This window comes from Lepidochelys kempii, chromosome 15 (genome assembly GCF_965140265.1).
Source record: "Lepidochelys kempii isolate rLepKem1 chromosome 15, rLepKem1.hap2, whole genome shotgun sequence".
In the NCBI taxonomy this organism is placed as follows: Eukaryota; Metazoa; Chordata; order Testudines; family Cheloniidae; genus Lepidochelys; species Lepidochelys kempii.
In genome coordinates, this window is record NC_133270.1 from 29,805,724 (window position 1) to 29,829,107 (window position 23,384).

Below are 23,384 nucleotides of genomic sequence, written 5' to 3' on the forward strand. Positions count from 1 at the left end.
AAAAGGGAAACTCCACATTCTTCAGAGGGCTCTTGTATTGTTCTGTGTTCGTTTTAATTACTTTGCATTCAGAGGCTCATCTGGCCTCAAATAGCAAGAGAAAGTAGGTCTTTGTAAAACAAATATATAAATCTTGATAGATACCTTATTTTCACATTCAGCAGTTATGTTGGATTATCTACAGCTAAATAAGAAAAGCCTGTTAATTTTCCTTTTGCAGGGAGCTTTTTCGTCTCTCTGCTCAGAACTTGTGCTGTTTTCTGCGTGTGTTTCCTCTCGAAGGAAATCTCAAAGGGGAGAGAGCGCAGGGTGGGGAAAGCTGGAATTTGACCGGATGGTGGTATAATCCCCGGTACAAAAGTACACATCAATTATAAGAATTCCTACTGTAATCTTAAAAATCTATCTTTTCTGCTGAACCAGCTCATTAAAGAATACCATTCATTTCCATCTCCCCGGGTGAGAAGGGTTTAAATCTCCTGAGCTTTGTGCTACAAAATAGACTTAGGGTGATGGACTCTTTTTAAATATTAAAAGAGAGAGTTTATTTTTTTTATTTTTTTTGCAGACTTGCAGCACAGACGAAGCATAACCTAATTAGGCGAGGATGGTGGGGACAGGAGCCGCTGCAGCTTTAGGAGATCACCGCCTTGAATAGCTTCCCCATCTGTCGACTGGTAAATGTATCGCTTTCCTCAATGCACGTCTTTGATTACATACCGGGGCCCTGCCACCTCCCCTCGTGCTGTGAAAAGAGCCATCTCCCAGAGAGAATGAGGTTTCCTCGGGCCATCCTGGCAAGCCCAAGAGGAGTGAGCCGATGTGAGATAGGGCTTTTGTGTTTGTTCATTGGTCCCAGGGCAAAGGGGAAGGGGGTGGGCGGGAAAAGGGACATGGGGGAGTCGTGCTGCCCGTAAACTTACAGAGCGGGGTGAAAAATGGGCTTTCCGTTCGCCGAGAGCTCTATTGTATCCAGCAGCGTGGTAAGAAGAGGGTAAAGGGTGGGCGCCAACCTAGGGCTGTGGCGAACTCTCCTGTGGAACCGAAAAGACTAGAGAGTTTAGAGCAAAGAGGTGACGTGGAGGCAAGGGTCTGATGTCAGCCGCAGGCTCTGTGTAGGCTGGAGGAGGGTGCTCCCCAGCACAGGCTAGTTCTGATGAAGACGGTGCCAGCCGCTTACAGACGGAAGCGTGTAGGGCAAGGCAAGAGCAGTGAGTGCTCTGCCCGGAACGAGTAACCTAAGCGTGCTGTCTGCATTGCTACCGCGGTGTCGTGGTTCTGTGCAGGTGTGCGGGCCGGCTGGGGCACTTGCCAGGCTGGAGCGCGGGGGTGAATTTGTGGTCTGCGTTAACAAGGTCGGACGTGTGTAGGTTGTGCTCTGTGTGTGTGTGTGTGGCCCGCAAAGGCTCTATGCAAACATGTTAATTTGTTTTCTTTCTTCCCTTGCCTTTCAGGATAATTGGTTGCATTTGAAGTCTTTGTGAAAGCCTTTGATTATAGTAATTTCAGCAGTGTGATCTACCCTGGATTCCTTCCTTAGATTCTTTCACCGTTCAAGCCCTTGGGCCTGTAATTACATGAGCCAGTGCAGCTCTGCCTTGGTTTGCAGCGTAGCTGGGAAAGACCTGGGCTAGTTGCCCCCTGGCTGCTGCCGCCCTGGGTCTGCGCAGGTGAGCGGCGTGTTCCTGGTGTGACGCTTCAGGAGCTCGTGAGATGTGTGGCGTGAGCAGCTCTTGGGCCAAATGCAGGGAGTGTAGATGTAGCAAAGCCAGTCCCGTCTAGGCCTCCCTGTAGAGACCCAGTGGATTAGCAGAGCAGCAGTTTGGCTGCCCTGCTCAAACGGCAGTCCGTGCCACCTCTGCGTTCCAGGAGCTTGTCTGAGCTCTGCCAAGCCCCCCTCACTCTTGGAGCCACCTTTAATGGTGGGAGCAGAGGGGCTAAGGGTATTCGTGCTACTGAAATGAAACTCAGCACGAAGTCCTGTGCAGAAGAGCCATGTAGGCTGAAATGCATGCAGGACAGCTGGGAGTGGGGATTACTGCACACACCGTGGAAAGGGAGGCAGTGTGCTCTATGTGTGTGTGTGTAACTGGGTTAGCGTCTTGCTCAGGGTGGGGGCATTCAGGACTGGAAGCCTGGCTGGAGCAGTTAGCATTTCCTATGGCTGTCTGAACAGCCGGGTTTTGTGTCTCCTGATGGCTGTGGCCTGAACCTGAGCTGCCAGTGCAGGCTGGCACTTGGAATCCCCGGTGCTGTGACCCTTCCCTGCTGCTTGGCAAAATGCCTCTGTGTTTGCCGGCTCCCCGCCCTGAGCCTTCGTCCCAGTGCGGCCGTGTCAGGGTCCCAGTGCAGCGGGGAAAACCCACCTCCCCAGGGGAGAGCAGGAGCAGCAGCAGTGCAGGGGCAGGCAGGTCCTTGGGGAAGCGGTTGAGATTTCAGGCTGCCTGGCTGGTCCTCGAGAAGCGAAGCCCCCAGGGGCGCGGTGCCACCTTGAAAACTCTTCCCCTTGATCTCCTATGAACGTGCGGCAGCCAGAGCCGCGCACGGGATTGAAGCACAGCGTAATTGTGTCCGACAAGCGTGATTTCTTTTCAAAGTGATGGCGGTGCAGCTCTTTGAAAGGCGGCATTCCTCCCGCGCGCCCTGATCCTACGCAACTTAGCGAGTGTAAAAGCGAGGGGAAATCTGTCGATTTTAAACACTGCATGGTCGGAGCCTGCGCCGTCAGGAGCCTCTGCTACCGACGCGCGCTGGCCCTGTGCGTCCGTTGGCTCTTTCCTGTTCCTGCCCCAAAATGAAACCACCCAAGTCGGCGCTTGACCTTTTACTAGCGTGTTTGCTGCCTTGGCTGGGGTCTGACATTTTGTTTCTGGTCCCACCTAATGACCTTCTGCTCGGAGATGTGTACGCATGCTCCACTTCCAATTACAGACACCCCAGTCAGCTTCTTTCAGCTGCTTTTCACCTAGCTCTGTCTCGCGGCGAGCTGCACCCTCCTCCTCTTCCCTCGAGGATGACTTTGTAAATCGAAGCAGACAGCATCCAGGCAGTGTTTGTGTCTCTTTATGAGCTGGCAAGAGATAAGCCCTCCTAATCTAGCCCCCGGCAGCACGTGGCTGCTCTCGGTGTCACCTTGGGCCTCATGTTAATTTTAAGTGGAGAGCCACTAACGAACTGCCCCCAGACCTGTCTACGCCAGGCAGCCGCTTCCGAATCGGGCACTGAAGAGGCAGCTAGGCTGGCCAGGAGTTGGTGCTGCAATGACTCATCCTGCTGGGGGAGGGTTACATGGCAGCTCCGCTGCATGTTAGCTCTTCCCTCCTGGTGATCACTGGGCAAGGAGAGCCGCATCTGGGGGCTGTGGTGCCAGGAGCTGGATTGAAGCAGGCACCCAACTCCTGAGGCCTCCTGCTCACGTTGGGAATGGATATCACACAATCCTTGGATTTATGTCAAGATCGGTTGGGGGTAAGGGGAAGCAAACCCCTGAAGTGTAGGGGCCTGCATGAAATGGTTTGCTCAGGGTTTTATGCTATGCCCATCCCCGTATCTGAGCCCCGATAGCTATTCTAAGGTAGGCATGGCTGTACTGGATCAGACCAGGGCCCACCTACTCCAATATCTGGTCTCTGACAGTGGCCAGTGCAGGCTGATAGCGTCATGGGCTCAGCTCCCCCATTTAAAATGTCAAGATTCTCTGGAGCCACCAGTTCCAATCAAGGCAGGTGTGACATGTCCCTTCCAGCTTCCAACCACTCTGTCATGCCACTCTGCCTTTGGGCTCAGACCTTCTCACATTAAACACAATTCGCCCACTCTGCTTTACTCCAGCTCCACCCCAACAATGGCAGAAAGTCCCGTCTACACCGCATGCCCTTTAAAGAGCCCTTATCCCTGTTTGATGAGTGAATGTTGGCCCCAGCGTCCTTTCTCCTCTGTCTCCTGTGTGCTGATTGGCTGTTGCTTTTCTCCCCAGAGGTGGCTGCATTTCACTGGTGCTGTTTGTGATGCACTTTGTGGATCCTTCAGCCTGGGTTGTCCTATATAAATGCAAGATGGTGATTGTTAGATACATTCAGCTTGTGTTAAACAAGACGCCTCTCTCAACAAACGTTTCCCTGATCAATAGGCTGCGGAGGGGCTTAATTTATAATTCCACTTGTAATTTTTCCTTCAGATGTCTGTCTCTCTCTTGTGAGAAGTCAGCGTGTCATTGCACAGTTATACCAACGGGCTCTATTCCATCAGAATGGCAGCACGTTTCCCTCTGCTAGGTATTTATAGAGGGTCATTCAACAGAGCGTCTAGGGTGTGTGCCCCATACCCAGTTGCTAATTCAGGTCTGTGAATCTGCCTTGATTGTTTTCCTGGTGATTTTGCTTTATATCAGTTTGGGTGTTTGAGGCTGGGGGATGGGAGTGACATTCCAGGAATCTGAGGTTACTGTAGGAGCAAAAATCTTCTACCTGCCTACCTGAAATCAACGTCTCATGTTCAGAATATCTCCTCTTGTAATTTCCAGGCTGGGGGGGAGGGGCTGCCAAGGGGAGTAGAGCTGTGCCCTTCCCCTGTGAGTGACGTGGGACTAAAGAAATATGGGCATGCTATTTCCTGCCCATTCTACTGGACATCGGTGGTGCATTTTTGCCTGTAATGAAGTAGTAATTGTAGCTCATCAGTACAGCGAGGCCTGGAGGCATTGTTATTGGATTCAGTGCAGTGCGCTGATTTCTCAAGTCTCAGAAGTAATGTTACCTCTATTTTTCATGTTGCACTTTTCTCTGATAAATGCCTGGCCATTCCACCTGGGGGTTGCATCTGCATACCCTGCTCCGGCTGCCAAAGTGAAGGCGGTGACCCTGTTCCATGAGCTTACAGCAAATCCGCCAAAGCAATGGAAATGGCCCCGTAAAATGGCTCTGAAGTAAAGGACAACGTGTAGTCACTTTTAAAAAGGGGTTTTACCAACTCCAGAAATTGCTAGATCTGTGTTCTTGCAGTGGCTTTAAAACAAAAAAGTATCTTCCTTGAGCATTTTGCAATAAAAAGAAACCAGAATGTGGCTCTTGGATTTAAAGATTCCACTAGTGTTGTAAACGCACCGTACGTGAGTGCGTGGCTTTTTTGTTTAGCTAATACCCCTTTCCAAAGCAACATAAATTAAACCCAAAAGCCACTCTTATTCCAGGAGAAAAGTCAACCTAGGGAGTTATATACCAGTCTAACTATAGCGATAGGATTCACACTTCCGCTTACACCAATATAACTTGCCAGTGTGACAAGCCCTGAGGGAAGTACAAAAATCCAGGTTTTTCAGTGATGAAAAGTTTGGCTCCAAACCCCAGTGCCCAGCGTGGGCCTGCGGGGTGACTCAAATCGGACTCAACAGCCGGTTTTCTGTGGAGCCCCGAGAGCGCTGCGCTCCTGTGCCTCATCGTACATTGCAGAACTGGGGTCTTCGATGGACAAGATCCTCCTCCTAGTCAAAGGTGTCGCTAGTAACCGAGCTAAGGAATTTTCTTCCAGATTTTCTTTTAGTCTCTCTCTCGACCTGGTTATTCAGCTCTGGTTCTTTTGCCGTCCAAGTCGGCAGCCATTACAAAGGCATCCAAGGCATGTTGGTTTCGAGGATCATTATTAACCTGTTAGAGCGCTCTTCTTGCTCACAGCTAAAATAGATCTTTAATCTCTGTCCAAAATAGCTCATTTGATGGGAGGCCTCCTTAAAGCTGACACACACATTTCACCAGGCTGCCCCAGCCCCCACCTCGGTGCCTGCAAATGCTCAGTAGCACTTGGGTTGTTTTTTTTAATTCTGTTATGTACACATCAGATACCTTATTTCTTCCATCAGATCATTTGTAACAGTCACTAGGCAATTTACTCCCATTCTCTGATTCAATTTACTCTTTGTGCTGTCACAGCCATTTTTCTATGCAGGGCGAATTTTTAAAGTCCTCGTCCCTTCTTTTGTGGCCTCATTGAGAAGCAAAAGAGTTTGGGTTTGTTTTTAAAACAGGCACTTTTCGAAGCAGAGTTGGAAGGGAAAACATTTGGTCGGAAGCCGAGGATCAGGACAGAATCAGTGGTGTGGTGATTGCTGAGCAGTGCCTTAAAGGGATGCTCTTGGGAGATTTAAAAAAGAAATGGCTCAAATCCTGGAAGATTTTCTGTAGAAATTCCCACGGGTGTCGGTTTGTTTTAGCAAAGCCCTTATCGTTTGTGGGTGAGTGGGAAACCCGAGCCTGGTACTAACAGCCCTGCAGCTTTCTTGGAATTGAAAGAATATCTAACGTTGACTCCATCCCTTTTATTGCTGATGCTGCTTGTTTTACTTCCTTTGTCCCTCTCAGGTTGGACTGCAAAATTAGACTGGTGAGTTTCACTTCCTAGACTTCACTCCCCCTCTTGATCCTCTTGCCTTTATTTGTAGCTGATGAGTGGAGAATGGTGAAGAAATAGCAAACCTGGGCTTTGATGGCTTCCCTGCCAGGTGGTTTGGTTCTGATGGGGATGTGCAAAGTTCAGCAGCTTCTTTAACTATCTGCTGACAGTTGTTAGAAGAACTTCAAAACCTGGCCCCCAAACGAGGCGAGTAGGGTCTGTGCAGCCAGCACGACTAGGCACTGGCTCAACACTTCAGCTTTTGCTGCAAACTGTGGCTTGTTTGTGTCTGGTATTGGCCCAAGCCAGGGGGTGCCGTATGGCAGGCTGCGTTTCAGAACAAGGTTGTTAAATGGCGTTTGAATGTAAGACCCCCCGAGGCAGGAAATAGGTAATAACCAGGCTTTGAAGATCACAGGGGCTGAAGCTGTCGCATTGGCCTTTTCAGCCGGTGTATTGTGGTGCTAAAGCTAGTCTGGCTTTTCTCTCGCGGGGCTGTCCGGGAGGCGGCTGTTCTTAGGTGGGGAGTGCTGGTGAGAGCTAACAAGCTGATACGGCGCATGTATTCCCACCACTCCTCTCCCCAGCTGCCAAGCTCCATGCACTGCAGGTTGCCAAAGGCCTTTCTGTGGGCTGAGTACAGGCAACAGGCATTCCTGGGGCTAGGCCCTTTGGGGTCTCGTTCTGGGAATCCCAGTCGGACTTGCGGTATCCTCCACATTCTGGGGCGCAGGCTCTGGTGCCGACACTGAGCGCTTGCAGCTCCGACACCACCCGACTTGGCACGATGCAGTGTAGCGGGCTCTCTTCTGGAGCACGCCTGGGCCAAAATAGCAGTTTGGGCTTGAGGTGCTTTGAGAGGGGCATGGGGAGCTCGCTGGGTGCGACAGGCCCGGGTCGGGGTCCATTGGCAGAAGCACGGGCCAAGCCTGAGGTGCCACGACAGGTGTGTGGGGAGCCAACATCAGGACAACTGGCCCAGGGTCGGGGGAAAGTGGGGGGCGTGAGCGCCCACCCTGGTCACTAGCGATTCTCTTTGTGCCCCTATCTGTGAGCTGTTCTCCTAATCTGTCGTTCTTCAAGGGCCCATGCTCCTGGAAGGCTGTACGCATGTGACATGACTGCATCATCCCGGGCGAGGTACCAGCCCAGGGTGACATCTCCTTGGGTTCTGCTCCTTCTCTTCCACGCACAGGGCAGACGACCTGCAGGTGCTGGCATCCTGGGTGGTATCCCGTTTGCCTGGGCGTGGGTCTGGGGAATGAGGCTGCGCTGAGAAACCTGCAAGGCCCAGCACTGGGGGAGGCGGGCAGGAGAGTGTAGCTTTTGCAATTACCCTGGACTCTTCTGCCTTTTAAGTTGAGTTGACTTATGAATAGTTTCAAAGTCAGCCCAAGGCCGTGTTAAGGAGGTCATGGCGGAGCCGAACTTCCACTTTATTGCTATCTTAATTAAAAGAACCATTCCAGAAGGACAAAGGATAAGCCACCAAGCTGTGCTCATTGCTTTGCTGCTCTTTTAATTGAAGAATCGGTCCAGCAGGGACCTGCTTTGGGGTTTTTCAGGTTTTTTTTAGACGGGTGTTTTGCATAAAATAACATCCCCTAGCTCCCTGGGTTTTAGAGCTGTGAAACTCCTGGCTTGCGTGGCAACCTTGGGCAGTTTGTCTTATTGCCATGGTGTTAAAAGGCAACGGAAAGAGGAGTGGGGAGATGGCAGCCAAATGTTACCTCGCTATATAAAGGCCCGCTGGGAACGCCATAAGAGGGAGTGGGTTTGATGCCCATTGGGGGCCTGCCTTGCAGGAGGTGACGTTCCCCCTGCGAGAGGGAGAAGGACCCAGCGCTTATAGCACGCCCATACGTACACTTCTTCCTGAGCACCAAGGCAGAGCTTGGTGACCACCGGTTCCTTCTACTGCAGCCAAACCTCGGCCAGCTGGGTGAATGAACACAGTGTTAGCTCCCTGTCCCCACCTGCAGCAGGGAGGAGGGAAGAGCCCCAGGCTGGCTCTCCCCGGAGATGACGTGAGTGCTGACCCATGGGAGAACTAGTGATGGAAGTATCAGGCTTCCATGCCAAGCATTGCTTTGCATTCGGTCTCTGCTAGGAAACGGGCCCGTCGCCCTGCACCGTGGTAGCAGCAGAGACTAGTGCAGATGGGCCCTTGCGTCTTGCTGTCTGTACTGCAGCTCCCCATGCTGCTCTCACTGGCTTCTCCGTTCCTGGGGTTGCCTCGCCAAGGCCCCCCAGCCGGAGTGGGGACTGCCGGCACACTGGCCTCAGGGACCGCTCCCCGCAGAACAGATGTGCCATTGCGGCTCGGGCGGGGCGTGGGGTTAGGCAGCACCATCTTGGTGCAGTGGTTGCGCCCTGCTGGCATTGCCTTGAGCTGTCGAGATTGTGGGACCAGGGCCTTAGGTACGAACAGGTGTGCATTAAAGGGCTGTCCTGTGTTCGCCTCTCCCCCCAGGAGTCACTGGTGTCTCTTCATAGACTAGTTTCCAGTTGGCTGGGGGCAGGGCTGTTTGCTCCCCCATCTTCCCTGGGGTATTTGGGATTGAACACTGTCTGCCCGCTGAGCAATTCCCTGGCAGTATGCGGGGCAGGTCAGTCACCCGCTCTATGGGGCGGATGTTTTTTTCCTCTGGCCAGTGGGTCTGCAGTGGTGGTGGGTGTGGCAGTGGGGAGGATCAGCTGGTTCCCTTCTAAGGAACAACGCTTTGGTTTCCATCCAAACCTCCCCAGCTGTAATAAAAGGAGGAGCAGTACGGGCCAGGGATTGAGCTGGGGTCCTTCAGGAGAGGCAGCCCAAGCTGGTCTTATTTTTAGCTGGCATGAACCTGGGAAAATGACTGTCCTTGCAATGCACTTGCTGCCTTTTCCTGGGGACCTTTAACCAGGTTATCCGGGCCGCTGGGCCTCCAGTTGACTAGTTGAGCCTGCTTCTGTTATGCAAATCGTCCTTTAAAGACCAAGCAAGAGAGGAGCTGGGGCAGAATCTGGCAGTATGCAAATCCATCTAGCCATTACCAGGCACTTTCATTTCTTATTCCTGTCTCTGTCATGGTGCGGGGGACGGGGTGGGGGGGCTGGGAGCTGGGTGAAGGGCAGGAGAACTCCTCACCAGCTGGCCCAAAAATGTAAAGAAACCAGCTAAATAATAAGCAGGAAAATAATCACTTTTAGCATCATTCTCCATTACAACCTCCAGTTTTAATCAGAGGCGTCTGTGTTGCTTTAAGAGCTATGGGTTTTAAAGATCACAAGAGAGGTTAGAGAAAATTACCCTTGACTCTTACATGCTAATGTAATCTCTAACCAGATCTTCAGTACTGCAGCTAAAATTGCTTTTTAGATTAACATTTAATTATTAACAGGGCTCTCTGGAAGGCCTGGGGCTTGTGTGCGCGAGAGGGGGGGAGAGCAGGGAGCTGGCGGCTCTGAATGTATTAGACAGGCCTGATGGAGACATTTGCAAGCCGAGAGGGGAAGGTCGCCGCGTGGCCGATGGTAACGCGCCGTGCTTTATTGCAGCCCTCGGCAAGGTGTCGTCAAACATTCTTTTTGATTTTATCTTATATTTCCCATAATTTACCGAGGGGTGACCTTTCCCATGTTAACTCGTTCCGGGACCAAACTGTCAGCTTTGCTAATTGACTAGCCTGCCCTTCTTTCGCTCCCCTCCCTCCCCTTCCCTGCCGAGGTTGAGCATAAATTACCTGGTAACTTCCAGCACAGAATATTTCTGAGAGATGCTGCTCGGGAAGCCAGGCTTTCTCCACCGCCATCCCCAGCACTGCCAGCGTGTCTGTTCGTAGAGCGGGGCTGCGCTGAGTTAGAGATAAGAGAGGGGTCTGCGTGCAGGCCTGGGAGCCTGGACACGCAGTGACTCTTGAAGAGGGCTTTCAGTCACTCGCTCAACCGCTCTGTGACTCGGTTTTCCCTTCTGTAGAATGGCGATAACGCGTTACTTTGTATCGCAGTAAAGCCCAGAGACCCCATTGTGCGAGGTGCAGCACAAAAGCAATTTGCCCGTGCCGCCTAGGGAGGGGATTTGGAGGCGGTTAGAAGGAGCTCTGTTCCGACGTGGTGTATCTGGGGAATGCCACCTTTCAGTTCCTCTCAAAGTGGTTCTTCTACCTGATAGAACTGAGCTCTCTGGGCCCAAACCCCTGGCGTCCCCTCTCTGATCTGTTGTCTGGAGCATGGCTACCTCCGTAATATCCTTGCCTTTCAGCAGTGCCTTTCATTGCCCCAGGGCTGCTTGGGGCAAGGCGGAGCGTTGCTCTGGAGCCTGCCGTCCCCGGCTGTAGGCCGCCCTGTGTGCGCACAGAGAGGGTGCAGACTGCAGGGTCTGGGCTCAGATGTCGTGCCCCATGGTCCCCTGCTGGCTTCTGGGCCACCGGGATGAGATCCGGCCACCGGACTCTGCCGCTGCTTTGGTACAGAGTCAGGCACCGTAATGCCCGCAGGGCGCGCTCAGCTTGGGGAGCGGCTGGTGGGCAGGAAGTGCTGGTGTGGCGACGGAGGTGGCTGTACGTGCCAGAACGTTGGTTTTCCCCGCTGGGCTCATTACGGGGACGACAAATGGAGTTTGGCCGGCTCAGCCTTCACTAGGGGAGCGCAGCTCTGCCTGCCAGCCAGCCGCAATTGCTGCCCTGACGTTTGGCCGCAGGAGGAGCCTCTGCAAGCCAAAAGCGCGGCTCTGGCCTCCCCCGGCTGCCTTTCGCCTGCTGGGGATGCCCCATCCACCAGCTGGCAGAGTGGCCGGAGACCAGTTGTGGGGGTCTCCCACCTTCCCCCTTCTCGGATCATTGTAACAGTGCGGTAAGGGTCATGCTGGCCCCTCTCCGTGGGACTGGGCTAGGCGGCCGCCTCCGGCGAAGCACAGACGTGGCCTCCTGGAGCGTCTGAGCCTGCTGCTGGGAACGTGGCTCTTGGGGCCGAGCTTTGGAGCCAGGCAGGCTCCGCCCTGGCATACAGCCAGTGGCTTGGCACTGAGGTCCTGCCAGCGGGCAGGCTCCCTGCCTTCCATTGGGCAGGGGGGGGATGGCTGGGAGGAAGGCCAGGGCAAGCGACGGCTGGCTGGGTAGAACGTCCCCGCTCTCTGTGGCTGCAACCGCTGGTTTCTGCCACTGGGGCCGCAGCTACCGGCCTGATTAAAGTGCTCGAAGATGTACATTAATTATGGAAAAGCAATTAGAGGAACGAACACGGCTTTGAGGAGGTGGCTTGGGCATGGCACCTTTCCTGATGCTGGCCCACGTGTGAAGGGGGCGGCACCAAACAGGGCAAGGCCATGAGGCAATGTCACTGCTGCTGGCTGCTTCAGCGCCATCGCCACGGTGGGGTAAGCTGGACCGTCCCCAGGCTGCCGTGGGCACTGCCCACTGGAGCTCGAGTGGCCGCTGGGACTGGCAAACTGACTGCACATTTCCCTCCCCTGTTCGAAACCCAGACCTTGGAACTCTGGTTATTCTCCGTATTGCCCTCGCCCCGAAAGGTCTCCGTTGAGAGCCAGGCCCCACTGTGCCAGGCACTGCACCCGGAAGAGGTTGGCAAGGGAAACCGAGCCCCAGAGAGTGCTGCCCCTGAGCCACCCGTCGAGCATGCAGGTGAACCGGACGGTAAGTAGCAGTGAATCGGAGGGCTCGGATTTCGTTATCCAAGCTGGGACCAACGCAGGAAAGAAATCACTAAAACTCCCCCCCGTGGCGAAAAGTGACCTGAGGTACGGCCGTTCTTGCCGCTCTGCCAACCTAGGGAAGGAGTCACGCTTGCGTAAAACACAGTCTCTGAACTGAACGTGTCTCTTGAACGTTCTGGGCCTGGCTTGAATCAGCCAGAGCCGGCTGGTCGATGGGGGAGGCTTTGGTGCAGCGCCTCGCTGTCGGGATAGTCGAGGCCTGTCTGTATCTTTACAAGCACCCTCCTGCAGTTTCACAGGTTGCTGCCAAGAGCTCTCGGGTTTCATTTCCTCACCTTGCTAGGACTCGGTTTCACTTTCGCATTCTTGCAGGTGAGCCCGATACTGTTGTGCTTACGGGTTCGTAATAATGCAGGGCCAAGCTTGGGAGTTATTTAAAACAGATATTTTTCCATCCATTCCTGAAAATATTTCCTTTCCTCTCGGTTTTGTAACCGCTCCTTTGGTCTCTCCCAGTTCCAAGAATTCCCTTCTTTTCTGGTTCTTATCCCACCCCATCCCTGTGTTACTGGAACCCCTTCGCTGATCTTGGCCACAATGCCTTCCACTCACCGACACTGTACTAGACCCCTGCCAGCCCCATGCCCCTGTTAGACACCGGTGGTCTGGATGGCGTGCCAGGCGAACTCCAGCTGGGGCTGCCCCAGGGGTGAGGCTGCTCATGTGGCAGGAGGGGACAGTGCCATTGGTAGGTCCTTTCTGTACTGCAAAGCCGAGTCATCCGAGTGCTGTTCCACGCCCGTCACTGTGCTGGGCAGCAGCTGGAGCGTTCGCTGAAATCGGGGAGGGGGGCGAGGTTGGGGGAACATGTTTGTTCTCACCTATAGCCTCCTCCAGAATGGGCCACCTTGGAACGATCCGTGCTTCCCTCCCCTCCCCCCCAGCTTTATTAGCGTCTCAGCACGGATGGCACAAATGACAAATGGGAGCCGGCCTTGCTGCAAAGATCCTCCATTCTCTTTGGAACAAGAGGCCTGCTTCTAAAATCCCGTTTAGTCATTGTGCTCCCGAGGGGAGCGGCACAAACTCAATTCAGCCTTAGACTTTGAAAGTTCCTATTTTCTCCCCCTTGTCACATTTTCTTTTATCTAAATCCTTGCCTATGAAAGCCTCTATCGACAGCTGCGCTGGCCTTATCTCGCAGAAGGGACCTTCGCTGAGGCTCTTGGAGGAGATAAGAAGGTCTTATCAGCCTCTGATGTCAGAGAAGGTGCCAAAGCGTTCTGTCATTGGAGCTTTAGACATAGGGTATTTTTTTTATTAAAGTCACAAAGACCTTGGGCTTATAAATAGTCTGATTTAGAGATAGGGCTTCAAAATTAGCAGGCCCTGGAAAAAGTCTGTGGAATGGAGTTAATAAAGGAGGGGAGTGCCCCAGCCAAACATCCAGGGCAGCTTTCCAGAGCAGTCAATATAGAACGGAGACCCTGCTTTTAGCTGAGGACGCTGTGTTTGCCTCTGGCAGCCTGGGCTCAGGAGGAAGATCCAGGCTCTCCTGGGTTCGGGAGGAGGACGTTTAAAGACCCAGCTTGCCATTTGCTTTCTGCTGCACCCGTCCTGAACGGAATCCGCCAGCAGCTCAGATCCACTCTCGCCGTTTCTTCCTGGTGCGACTCCTGGAGAGTGATGTGGAGAGAAACGTGAATTATCTCGATTCCTGGGCCAGTTCTGGCGCTGGAGCAGCCTTGCTGCATCGCGGAGATACACTGTGAAATGCCCAGGTCAGGAGGGTGCTGTTGCCTGCTGCCTAGCCAGGAGGGGCCCAGCCTGGGCTTGGGAATGAAGGGGCACTTTAGGAGCTCCTCAGTCACAAGATGTGTTACAGCTGGGAAGAGCCAGGCTACTGTTAGGGGAATCCAGACTGAGCTGTGCCGTGCTTTCGTCCCCACTCCTCATCCCATCCGTCTCTTCTTCCTTCCTTCCTTCCTTCCTTCTTTCCTCACATGTTCTCCCTCATTTACTCCAAAGCAGGCTGGTCCTGGGAGGGAAGTGATCAAACCTCATGCTCCAGAGTTTTGGCTAATTGCTGCAGGGGTCAGGAAGGGACACGTGCACACAGGTAGCCAGGCGGAGGGCCTCTGCTTTCTGCTGAAGTGTTGGGTATTGTCCTCCATCAGAGGCAGGATAGCAGTAGCGATTGATCCCTGTTCCCAAGGGGAATGGCTGTGCCTGTGCTCTTTAAGCTTTATCCGTGATGGGCGAGGATCATTCAAGGCCCTGGCCTAAATGAAGCCCAGCAGGAGTGGTTCGAGTCAAACGGGGAAAGGGCCCACTTCTTTGGTTCTCCCAGAGCAGCCACCTGCAGTAGCAGGAAGCCAGACGGTCTCCAAGACAGCTTATCCCCCCAGAAACCCTGCAGCTCCCAACATCTGTGAGCCTGTGCTGAGTGCTGCATGCTGATTTCCCCCCCCCCTCCCCCCGGTCATCCGCACGGGGCCCCTTAGGCCTTGTCTCTACAAGGGATTTGCCCCTGTTACCACCAGCTGCAGCTCCATCCATGCAAACCCCTCGTGTGCACAGGGCTCTTTGCACCTGCTTGGAAGCAGCCCCAGCGCAGATCCCAGCTTGCGGGAGCCGTGTTGGTGTGCACGAAGGGCTGAAAGCAGTAGTGTAGACCAGGCCTTTGTCTTGCATTGGTCCTTCCCCACCAGCCTGTCCCCTCCCCAGAACTAGGGGATGGTTGGGCTCCCAGTGCGGAGAGGGTTAAAATCTCCAGGTCCCCCGCCCCTGCCAGCCTCCCCCTGGGTAGGGATGGGGAAGGAGCCCTTTTGTCAGTAATGAAGAGTGACGTGACCTTTCCCAGTGCAACTTGTCAGAGTGATTCCCGGTACGGGGGCGGGGATCTGCACTGACAGCACCTGCTAATGCAGCCTCTGCTCTTCATGCTCTTCTTTGCCGGGGAAACCCCCTTCCTCCGGATGGGTGGGGCTTGTGACTCCAAACAGGATGAGAAGAGCAGCCTTGTGGGCCCTGCTGTGGGAAGGAGACGGTCTTCCCCCCGGAGAGTGCAGTAGAGGAGAATGGCAGTCCCCTCCCAGGGAACGGTAGGTGCCTCACTCAGCCCAGAGGGGGATGCTGCTCAGACGCGCCGTGGGCTTTCATTCCTGCCCTGCGGAACATCTAGGCAAGAGCAGACACCTGCTATCGGGAGGGCTATGCCTGCCTCTCCGGTTGTAAGGTTAATACAAAAGACCAGGGAAGGTCCCTCTGTGAGGTCTAGGAGCAGCTATGCGAGAACCTCCCTCCGCAGCTGCTCAGAGCTTTCTGAAGCAGCAGCAGGGTAATCCTGCCAGGATTGCTCAGCTTTGAATACTGGGATGGAGCTGACCGGCGTCTGGCCAGTTTCACGCTGCTGCTGGCTAAACCTGTGAGTTCTGGAGCAGACCGTGTGCAGGCTAGAGGACCGGCACTGAAAGGAGTCCCACTGGAAAGTTGTCTCGGCAGTGGTAAGGACTAGATCATTTAGTGATAGCTTAAATGAAGGGGTTTGATCCCATCCCTCACCAGGGAAAGGTTCCCCTCTGTCAGTGGCCGGTAGCCAAGTGGCTGTTTCAAGCACTGAGAACACATTTCTGTGCATCCATGCCTCCCAGTTTGCAGCACGCACGAAACCCCTACCCATTGCACAGGCTGTGGAAGGGGATCTAAACCTGCAGATCTCCCACTCACACCCCAGCTCCTCGGAGCATGTTCAGCAGAGGCCTTCCAAATTCGGGGCAGGTTAGCAAAAGTGCAGAGTGTCATCTTTCTTGTGGCGAAAGAGCCAGAACAGCTTGAACTAAATCGGATCCTGCTGACTGGAATTAGTTCAAATGCAGATGGAGCTAACTAAGCTAGTGGTAAGCATTGGAACAGCCCAGTGTCCAATTCCTGTCAGCTGATGCAAAGGCTTTTCTGAAAAGCATTAACGAAATGCCACCGAGTGGACAGATGCCTATTGTGCGGTGGGGCCATCTCCGCCCTCTCACATACAGGGTGCATTATCTGGGCCTGGCTCCCAGCACAATTATTATGCAGGGCTCTACAAATCTGCAGGATCCGTGTCCTGCCGGGTGAGGCCATGGCAGCCCTTTCAGCCCGCAGGGCACGAGCTGTGGGGGAAGGGAGAAGGTCCAGCCCTCCGACCTTGCTGCACGTTTGAACCAATGGCCAAGCGGTGCACGAGTCTCTATTACCCAGTATTGACGCCCGAGCCGCCAGCCCTCTGCTCCTCTGTGCCCAGGTCATGGCCAGGCCTTACCCCAGTGAGGGTTGCTCCGAGCATAGGTGCTGATTCTGGGTGCTCTGCACCCACCGGAAGCTTCCCTCCCCACCCTCCCCAGCTCACCTCCGCTCCTCCTCTGAGCGGGCCACGTCCCCACTAGCTCCCAGCGCTTGCTGCTGTGAAACAGCTGTTCTGTGGCGGCAAGCACTGGGAGGGAGTGGGGAGGAGGGCGACCACGGCACGCTCCGGGAAGAGGCAGGGATTTGGGGAAGGAGTCCAGTAGGGGCAGGAGGGGGCAGAGTTGGGGGCGGGGACTTTGCGGGAAGGAGTTGGAATGGGGGTGGGGTGAAGGCGTGGGCTGGCCGACACTTGCTTGTGTTAGCCTCCCCCCCCCCCCCATCCTGGCGCAGCCCCGCTGCCTTCAGAGCCATTCTCCTGCCGCGTCCTCAGGCAGCTCTCCAGGGTGCAGAGCGCCCACAGTGACGGTGTCGTGTTTGGTCTCCATCCCAGCAGCCTCCAGGGGCCATGCTGCCCTGCTCTGCGGGCCCCGCGCTGGCTGACGCATTGCTGTGGTGATGGCCTTTACCTGGGCGGCGGCCCTGGGGCATGAGTTCTCGCGGGGCACTGCACTGATGCAGGTCTGGAGAGCAGCAGGGCCAGCTGGTTCCTGGTCGCTATAACCTGCTGCGGGGCTGAGTTCTCCCAGCCGACAGGCTGCATGGGAGAGGCCTGAGGCTGGGCTGAGGCCGGTGCTGTCTGGACCGGGTGTCCAGTCCTAATAAAGCCCAGGCTCTGCCCTAGGCCTGGGCTGAAACTGACCTTTGAAGTCACTGGAGTGCTTCGTTTCTTGAGCTTCCTGTAGGTCACCCATTGCAATGCAGCCCCTGTCGCTGGTGTGACACATGGGGGTAGAGACACTGTTTTCCCTCTGTTAGACTCTGGGCTGGTGAGTAGAGACGTGGGGTGATGAGGTCTCGTGTGTGCAGTAGCAGAGTTGTCCGGCCTCTGGACAGTTCTGTTCTTCTAGGCTCTAAGAACTGGCCCCTTCCATTCAGTGGGAATCCAGAGAAGCTGCCTGTGGCATAAAGCCCTCGAAACAGAGATTTAGGTGGGAGGAAACGGGAGGAGTTCAGCCCTCAGTGGAAAGGCTCAAATGCCAATCCTGGGATCAGACCTCTTGAGGGTTGAGTCCTGAGGTCTGTGTGCATTTGCTTGTCCACAGTGTGTGTCCAAGACCAAGAACTGCATGCTCAAGAAAGTGTCTGGGCCTCTGGCTTCACTTCCTGAAGAATCAGCAGCTTGGCCTCTAGATTTTAGTCCTGCTTCAGGATGCACTGCGAGGGGCGAGGTCCCCAGGGGGTGGGGGGAGGCGTCTCTCTCCTTGGTAAGCAAATCCCCCAGTCAAACACTGGGGCAACTTGGGGTTCCACGAAGTTCCAAATGTGCTGCTTATAGGGACGCGAAGGCGCCTGATCTCCGCTGCCAGAGTCTTCAGTCTTCCTCCAGCAGGTTCACCCCCCACTCCTGTGCTAGATACCCCAGGCCTGCTGTGAGCGGGGGGAGGTGTCGGGGCTGGCTCCCCCAGCTGCGTTAGTATGCGCAGGGAACTGTAGCAGAAAATCTAATTTGATAATTAGCGTAGCTGCCGGGGCTGCTTTATGTCAAAAGCCGCAGCTTTTTTGCCTTAAAAAAGAGAGCGCGAGAGATAAATCCCTTTCATTTCAGCAGATGCAGTTAACTTGCCCCCTTAAGGCTGATTGCAGCAGTGCTCATCAATACTGCATTAAAGGGGATGGCACTGATTGATGGCCCGTCACAAACTGTGTGAGGCTTTGCCCAAGCCAGGGCACCGGATGGGAGAGGCCTCACCCCAGGGGCCAGGGTACGTTCACCAGGTCGTAGGTTAAATTGCAGCACGGGCAGGGTGTGATCCGCAGGAAGGATGGCCAAGCCACTGGTCTGGGACCCAGGTGACCGGGGTGTGATTCCACATGCTCTGTGAGACCTTGAGCGTGTCACTGAATCTCTCTCTACCGTGGGGTAGTGACAGCTCACAGTGGGGGGAGAGGTTAGCTCTTTGTGAAGGGCTGTGGTACTGGGGCCCAAACCCGGGATCACAGACGCCCTAGGGGAGAGGGAACAAGGAGATGGAAGGAGACAAGGTGACATTGGGCTGGTGGCCAAGACGTTGTCCTTAGCAGTGAGATCTATTGGCCTGGCACAGCTCCCGGAGAAGGGGGAGATGTCCCATCCCTTGGGGCACTCACCATTCAGCTGACCTGGAGAGTAGACGGCAGGGGTCTGATCTCGATGTGCCTTTCCAGGGAGCTGGTCTGGGGAACGTGGCCAGCACCGCCGGACTGGTGGAGGCCAGTGCAGCTTTGAGAAGCCCTCGGGGAATAATCTGGAGTGTGGGTGGGGGTTTCCCTTCGCCGATTTGCCTCCCCGTTGGAAGTGTGAGGTCCTATGCAAGAGCGGCCACGTCCCAGCAGGAGGCCCCAATGGGACTTCTTTCCAAATAAACAGCGGGAAACTGGTCTGGCCAAGGAGGTGCAGGGTGGCAGCCGGTGCTGCCCGGGAAGGAGAGCTGTCAAGGAGATGCATGAGCCCCAAGTGCTGCTGGGCTGGGAAGGGTTAAAGGGTGACAAGACAAAGACACTTAAGGACAGAAGGGCTGGTGGAATCATTAGCACTTGGGGATGAGCATCTCAAGCTGGGAGCCTCAGACGTTATTAGATGTGCCCATTAATATGGGGCGAAGCTTAGCTTAGCTGTCTAAAAATTGTCTCTGCTAAGAGCTGTGTGACACTGGGTGACTGGGGCAAAATTGTGATCTGAATTAATCGGTGGCTTTATTTAGTCTGGCATGTGGCTTCTTCGTCTCTCCAGGCCCTGCCACGCTGCTGCTCCGGCTGTGCCAGGGCTGCCATTGTTGCTGTACAGTCAGGTTGCTTTGGCCCTTCGAGGTCTAGGGTGGGCATGTCACTGGCTGAGAAGGGAATGGCCGCGCTCGCAGGCAGGTAGCACGCAGCCGAGTTCAGATTGCTGCAGGCCCAGCCTGAAGAGATTTAGGGGGAGACCTTGCAAGTTTCCAGGGGAGAGGCTGCTTTGCATCCTGGCTTGGAAAGTGCCTTAATCATTTGTTATGGTGCCTTTTGAGTAGGACCAAGGGATGCCCCTTCTGAGGTTTGCTCTCAGCCCTTGTGTGAGCAACAATCAGGCCATGCTGGTCACCTGGACTGGGAGCCTGCAGGGAGAATGCTGCTTGCTTGCAGCTAATTACAGAAGTAGCAATTAGCTGCTTCCTGTAGGTCCCAGGGAAGGACAGCAAGTGTCTCGTCTCAGCCCCATGTGCTACAGCAAAATAGGTGGTCAGCATTATCACACGTGGGCCAGGACCCAGTGGAGAGCAAGGATGCGATTCAAATGTCCCAGCTTTGTCGGCAGCCTTTCCGGGAAAATCCCTGGGTGCTACTCCAGCCAGTCCTGGTAGCTCCATGTTGCATGGTGGTCCCTCTGGACGTGACGCCCTAACAGCAACTGTGCGGCCACTCAGATGAGACCTAAAACCCAGGCTCTGACCCACTCAGTCATTTATGATCATGTGTCTGCTTCACCAGAGGCAGGGTATCAGTCCAGGTGTCCAGCCCAAATCTCCATCATTACATTTTTGCCTCCCTAAATTCCCACCTGGCAGTTTCACTTGGAGACAGGATTCTTCCTCACTTCCTGATTTCAACTGTGTGTTGTGCTGCTGTGAAACAGCTGCTCTGTTCCACTCCAGAGGTGGCTGCATTCCACTGGTGGGTGAAATTATTTCTGCTTGTAAAGTGCTTTGGGATGCAAGGGCCAATATGAATGTAAAGCATCGTTATTGCTTACAAACTTTAGGGCTGCTTCACTTGTCCTTTTTTTACTTACAGTAGCTCCTGCTCATGTTAACATGATCTGGTAGTGACGATCCACTGCTCCCCATATGCCAGTGTCACCCTGAGGTGTGCACATCCCCTTCAGACCGCCCCCTTGACCCATTCTCCTAAAGGGGCAGCGTCCAACAAGAACATTCTGCTCTGTCCAGGCCCTCATCACTGCAGCATCCAGTCATGCATTAAATGATGTGACCAGCATCCGTCGCGTGTGGTTCGTCCTTTCTCCTTCCCTCTCCCCAAGGAGAAGTGGAGTGGGAGTTGCCCTGTGATTTCATGTTGGATATGCGTTGGGCTCGGTGTCTGCATTAGCCAAGCCAGGCAGAAGACATGCCCCTTGCACTTGGAGTAGAAGGTGGGGAGGCTTGTGCTGATGCTTAGATCTGGGGGCATTTGGTTCAGTCTCGGGCCGGCTCTGGAGAAAGCTCTCGCTCCTGCCCAGACAAGCTGTACCCTTGCGGTGGGTGGCTGCATTCGGCCTGAGGAGCAGAGCTTTCCTTCTCGCTCTTGGCCAGAAGCTTTAGGTACCTTTTAGGTGTCCTGAGCCCAACCTCTTGAGCGCCTCGAAGATCCAAGTCAAAGCCTTGAGCTTCCCATTGTATTCCATGGGGTCAAACTTTGTTACTCGGAGCATGGCAGACGGCTAGCATGGGAAGATGGCTTCCCCTCTGCTTTTGTTTCCTTTGTGCATCTGACAGCATTTTTTGCTCTTTCTCCTGCGTTGCATCGGGCCTGGCGCCAGCCGGCTCCCCTCTGCCGACTTCTCCCCTCAACCCTGGAGCATCAAGAGCCTGCTGCTAAGACATGGTCCCTGATCAGCAGGGAGTCTCCAAGGACAGCTGTGCTCGGGTCGCCTTTGCAAAGGTGCAAGCACAGGGTACGTGGGGAGGAAGGGAGCCAGCTCCCCCACCCCCACTGGCTCCCTTGGGTGAATTGTGGGGGAAGGACAAGGAGAGAATTACAATAGGTGATGCCAGGCCAGCAGAGGTGTGGGGATTAGCGCAGCGCCGTGGGGGGGAGAGGGCCCTTTGTGTGGGGGAGGAGGTGATATGCTTTTGCTAATCAGCCAGATGGTGGCTTCTTTGCGGCAGCCCTGAAGGCTCAGTGGAGACCCGGATAGATGGGGTTTGCAGTTAGGGTTAGCTGTCAGTCAGCGTGGGCCAGACCCAGGTAAGCTGGATACCTACACTAAACCAGGCAGGGTCCATGCCTTCCTCTTACCGCTGGCTCGGTGCGTCCGTCCCTGCAGGGGCAGTCGCTTCACTCTGCCCATCTCTGCAGCAAACCCCACGCTCCCCCAGTCGAGTCACCACCTGCCCTGCATTGCTCAGCGTCTGATGGGCTCCTGCAGGCCGGGAATGCGCGTGGCACTTGGGCTGGGCCTCTGGTGCGTGCGCTCACGCTGGAGGCGCTGTGAACATTTCAAGGATGGGGAGATGGGCAGGTCTCCAGGAGGGAGTGGTGCTGAGCGTGGCCTGCCATGATCTCGGGCTAGGGTCCTTGCACAGTGAGCGTTGCAGCTCAGACACCTCTGCCTGCACAGAGGTCTTCTGCTGGATGGCTGGGGCTGTTCTAATCTGCTTAAAGCTCTCCCTTTGGTACCTGTCTGTTTTACCTGTCCAAGGCTCATAGTCCTCCCCTTAACCTCTGCTCACCTACATGCACGCACAACACTTAACGGTGGCGGTTTATCACGCTGCCCTTCTGGCTCCCACTGCAGAGGCACGGCCTGTTGCCGTTGTCAGGCGCTTTCCTTTACCAACAAAGCAGGATCCTTCCTGGGGGGGACACCCCGGTGCTGTGGTTTACTGGGATGCCCAGGGCAGTTAGCCGGGAAGCTCCTGCTTTGATCGATCCTCCTCCCGGCTTTTACCAAACTTGAGGGTGGTGGGGCAGTTCGCACGCGCGGGAGCGAGCGATCTGAAACCTTGCTCCTAGCAGGGCTGTGTAATGAACCCCCAGTCCCGGCGGAGATGTGCGAACTAGCGAACAGTCAAGTGCATTCAGTCTGAACACGAAGCACTTCATTCTCTTTTCAAACTGTATAATTTCTGCCTGATTGTAATGGCATATTTTAAAATTACCAGAAATCAAAGCCAGAAAATGGATACTGCTGCTTTTACTGTGAGCTGCATTAACAAGGGATACGTAATGTATGAAATAAAAACACTCCCTTTTTTTTTTTTAAGACAGTAATAGGAGAAAATTGGTTTTGAAACTGAATAAAAGTCCCTTTCAGAGGAAATCATTTCTTTTAGGGTACCTTTGCTGAAAGGAAAATAGTGAATAATGAAAGGTGGTTACATGATTGTCTTTCATTTAAAGAGCGACTAGGACAGATGGAATCTCAGCAAAATACAAGATTGGAATAATTGCGTGGTAACAAGGCGCTTGTTGTGAAATTAGTATCTTAAGAAAGTCGTGAAAAGGCTTTTACTCATGAATACTTCATTATTAGTAGAAAACAGCCCAATTTGGGTTCTCCAGACACCTGTTCAGCATGAAATAACTTCTTCCCATTCTCCCACCCCACCTGTCTCTGAAAAGAGTATCGCGTGTGCTGAACTTTTCAGCCCAACCAGTTCTGGGGGAGGGAGACTGGGAAGCTGAAATTGGCTCTAGAGTCTTGGAGGGCTGTTCTCAAAGGCAGATCAATGCCATCTCTGAAATACTGGCTCGCTCTAACCAACCTGCTGGGCTTTCTGAAGCGCCTGCGGGATTGACTTTCCCTCCAGGCACCGGGTTGAGCCTGGAGGCTCCTAATGACAAGCACTGGATTATGCATAAATAGCAACAGAGGGAAGTTGCTGCTGCTGAGCTCCTCATCCATCATCGCTGGACGGTCCGTCCCCGCGGGTCGCCTTTCACCGTAGGGAGAGATCCCGTTTATTGCCCCCTCCTTTGTGCAGACTTCTGGGACTGCACATCATGAGGGCAGCTAAGTGCAAGGAGGGCCCCAGGCTGACTCCCCGGGGAAGCGTGAGCTGCATTTGGGCTGGCAACCTGGATGGGGTTAGAGTGTGATCTGTGATCTCTGTTAGGGTCAATAGCAATCCCCCCCCCTGCTCCAATCTGCCTCCATCCTGCTGCTGCTGGAGAGGAGGGCAGTGAGTTTTCCCATCTGGGGAGGTAGCAGGTTGAAAGAAGGCTGGGCACGTGG

At 54.3% G+C, this 23,384-nt stretch overlaps 1 protein-coding gene across 4 annotated transcripts in view; it reads left to right on the top strand.

Annotated features, from left to right (window-relative positions):
* Positions 1-23,384, top strand: part of FAM222A (family with sequence similarity 222 member A) — a 107,693-nt gene that overhangs the window by 21,530 nt on the left and 62,779 nt on the right. The window contains exons 2-3 of one of the 4 annotated variants that reach the window (XM_073312860.1): positions 569-677; positions 1,455-1,670. The exons of 1 other annotated variant lie outside the window; for it this stretch is intronic. The gene's annotated coding sequence lies outside the window, so the exon portion shown is untranslated. Of the gene's footprint in view, positions 1-568; positions 678-708; positions 823-1,454; positions 1,671-23,384 lie in introns of those variants that run through there. 2 more of the 4 variants (XM_073312862.1, XM_073312859.1) reach the window with 2 other exon arrangements.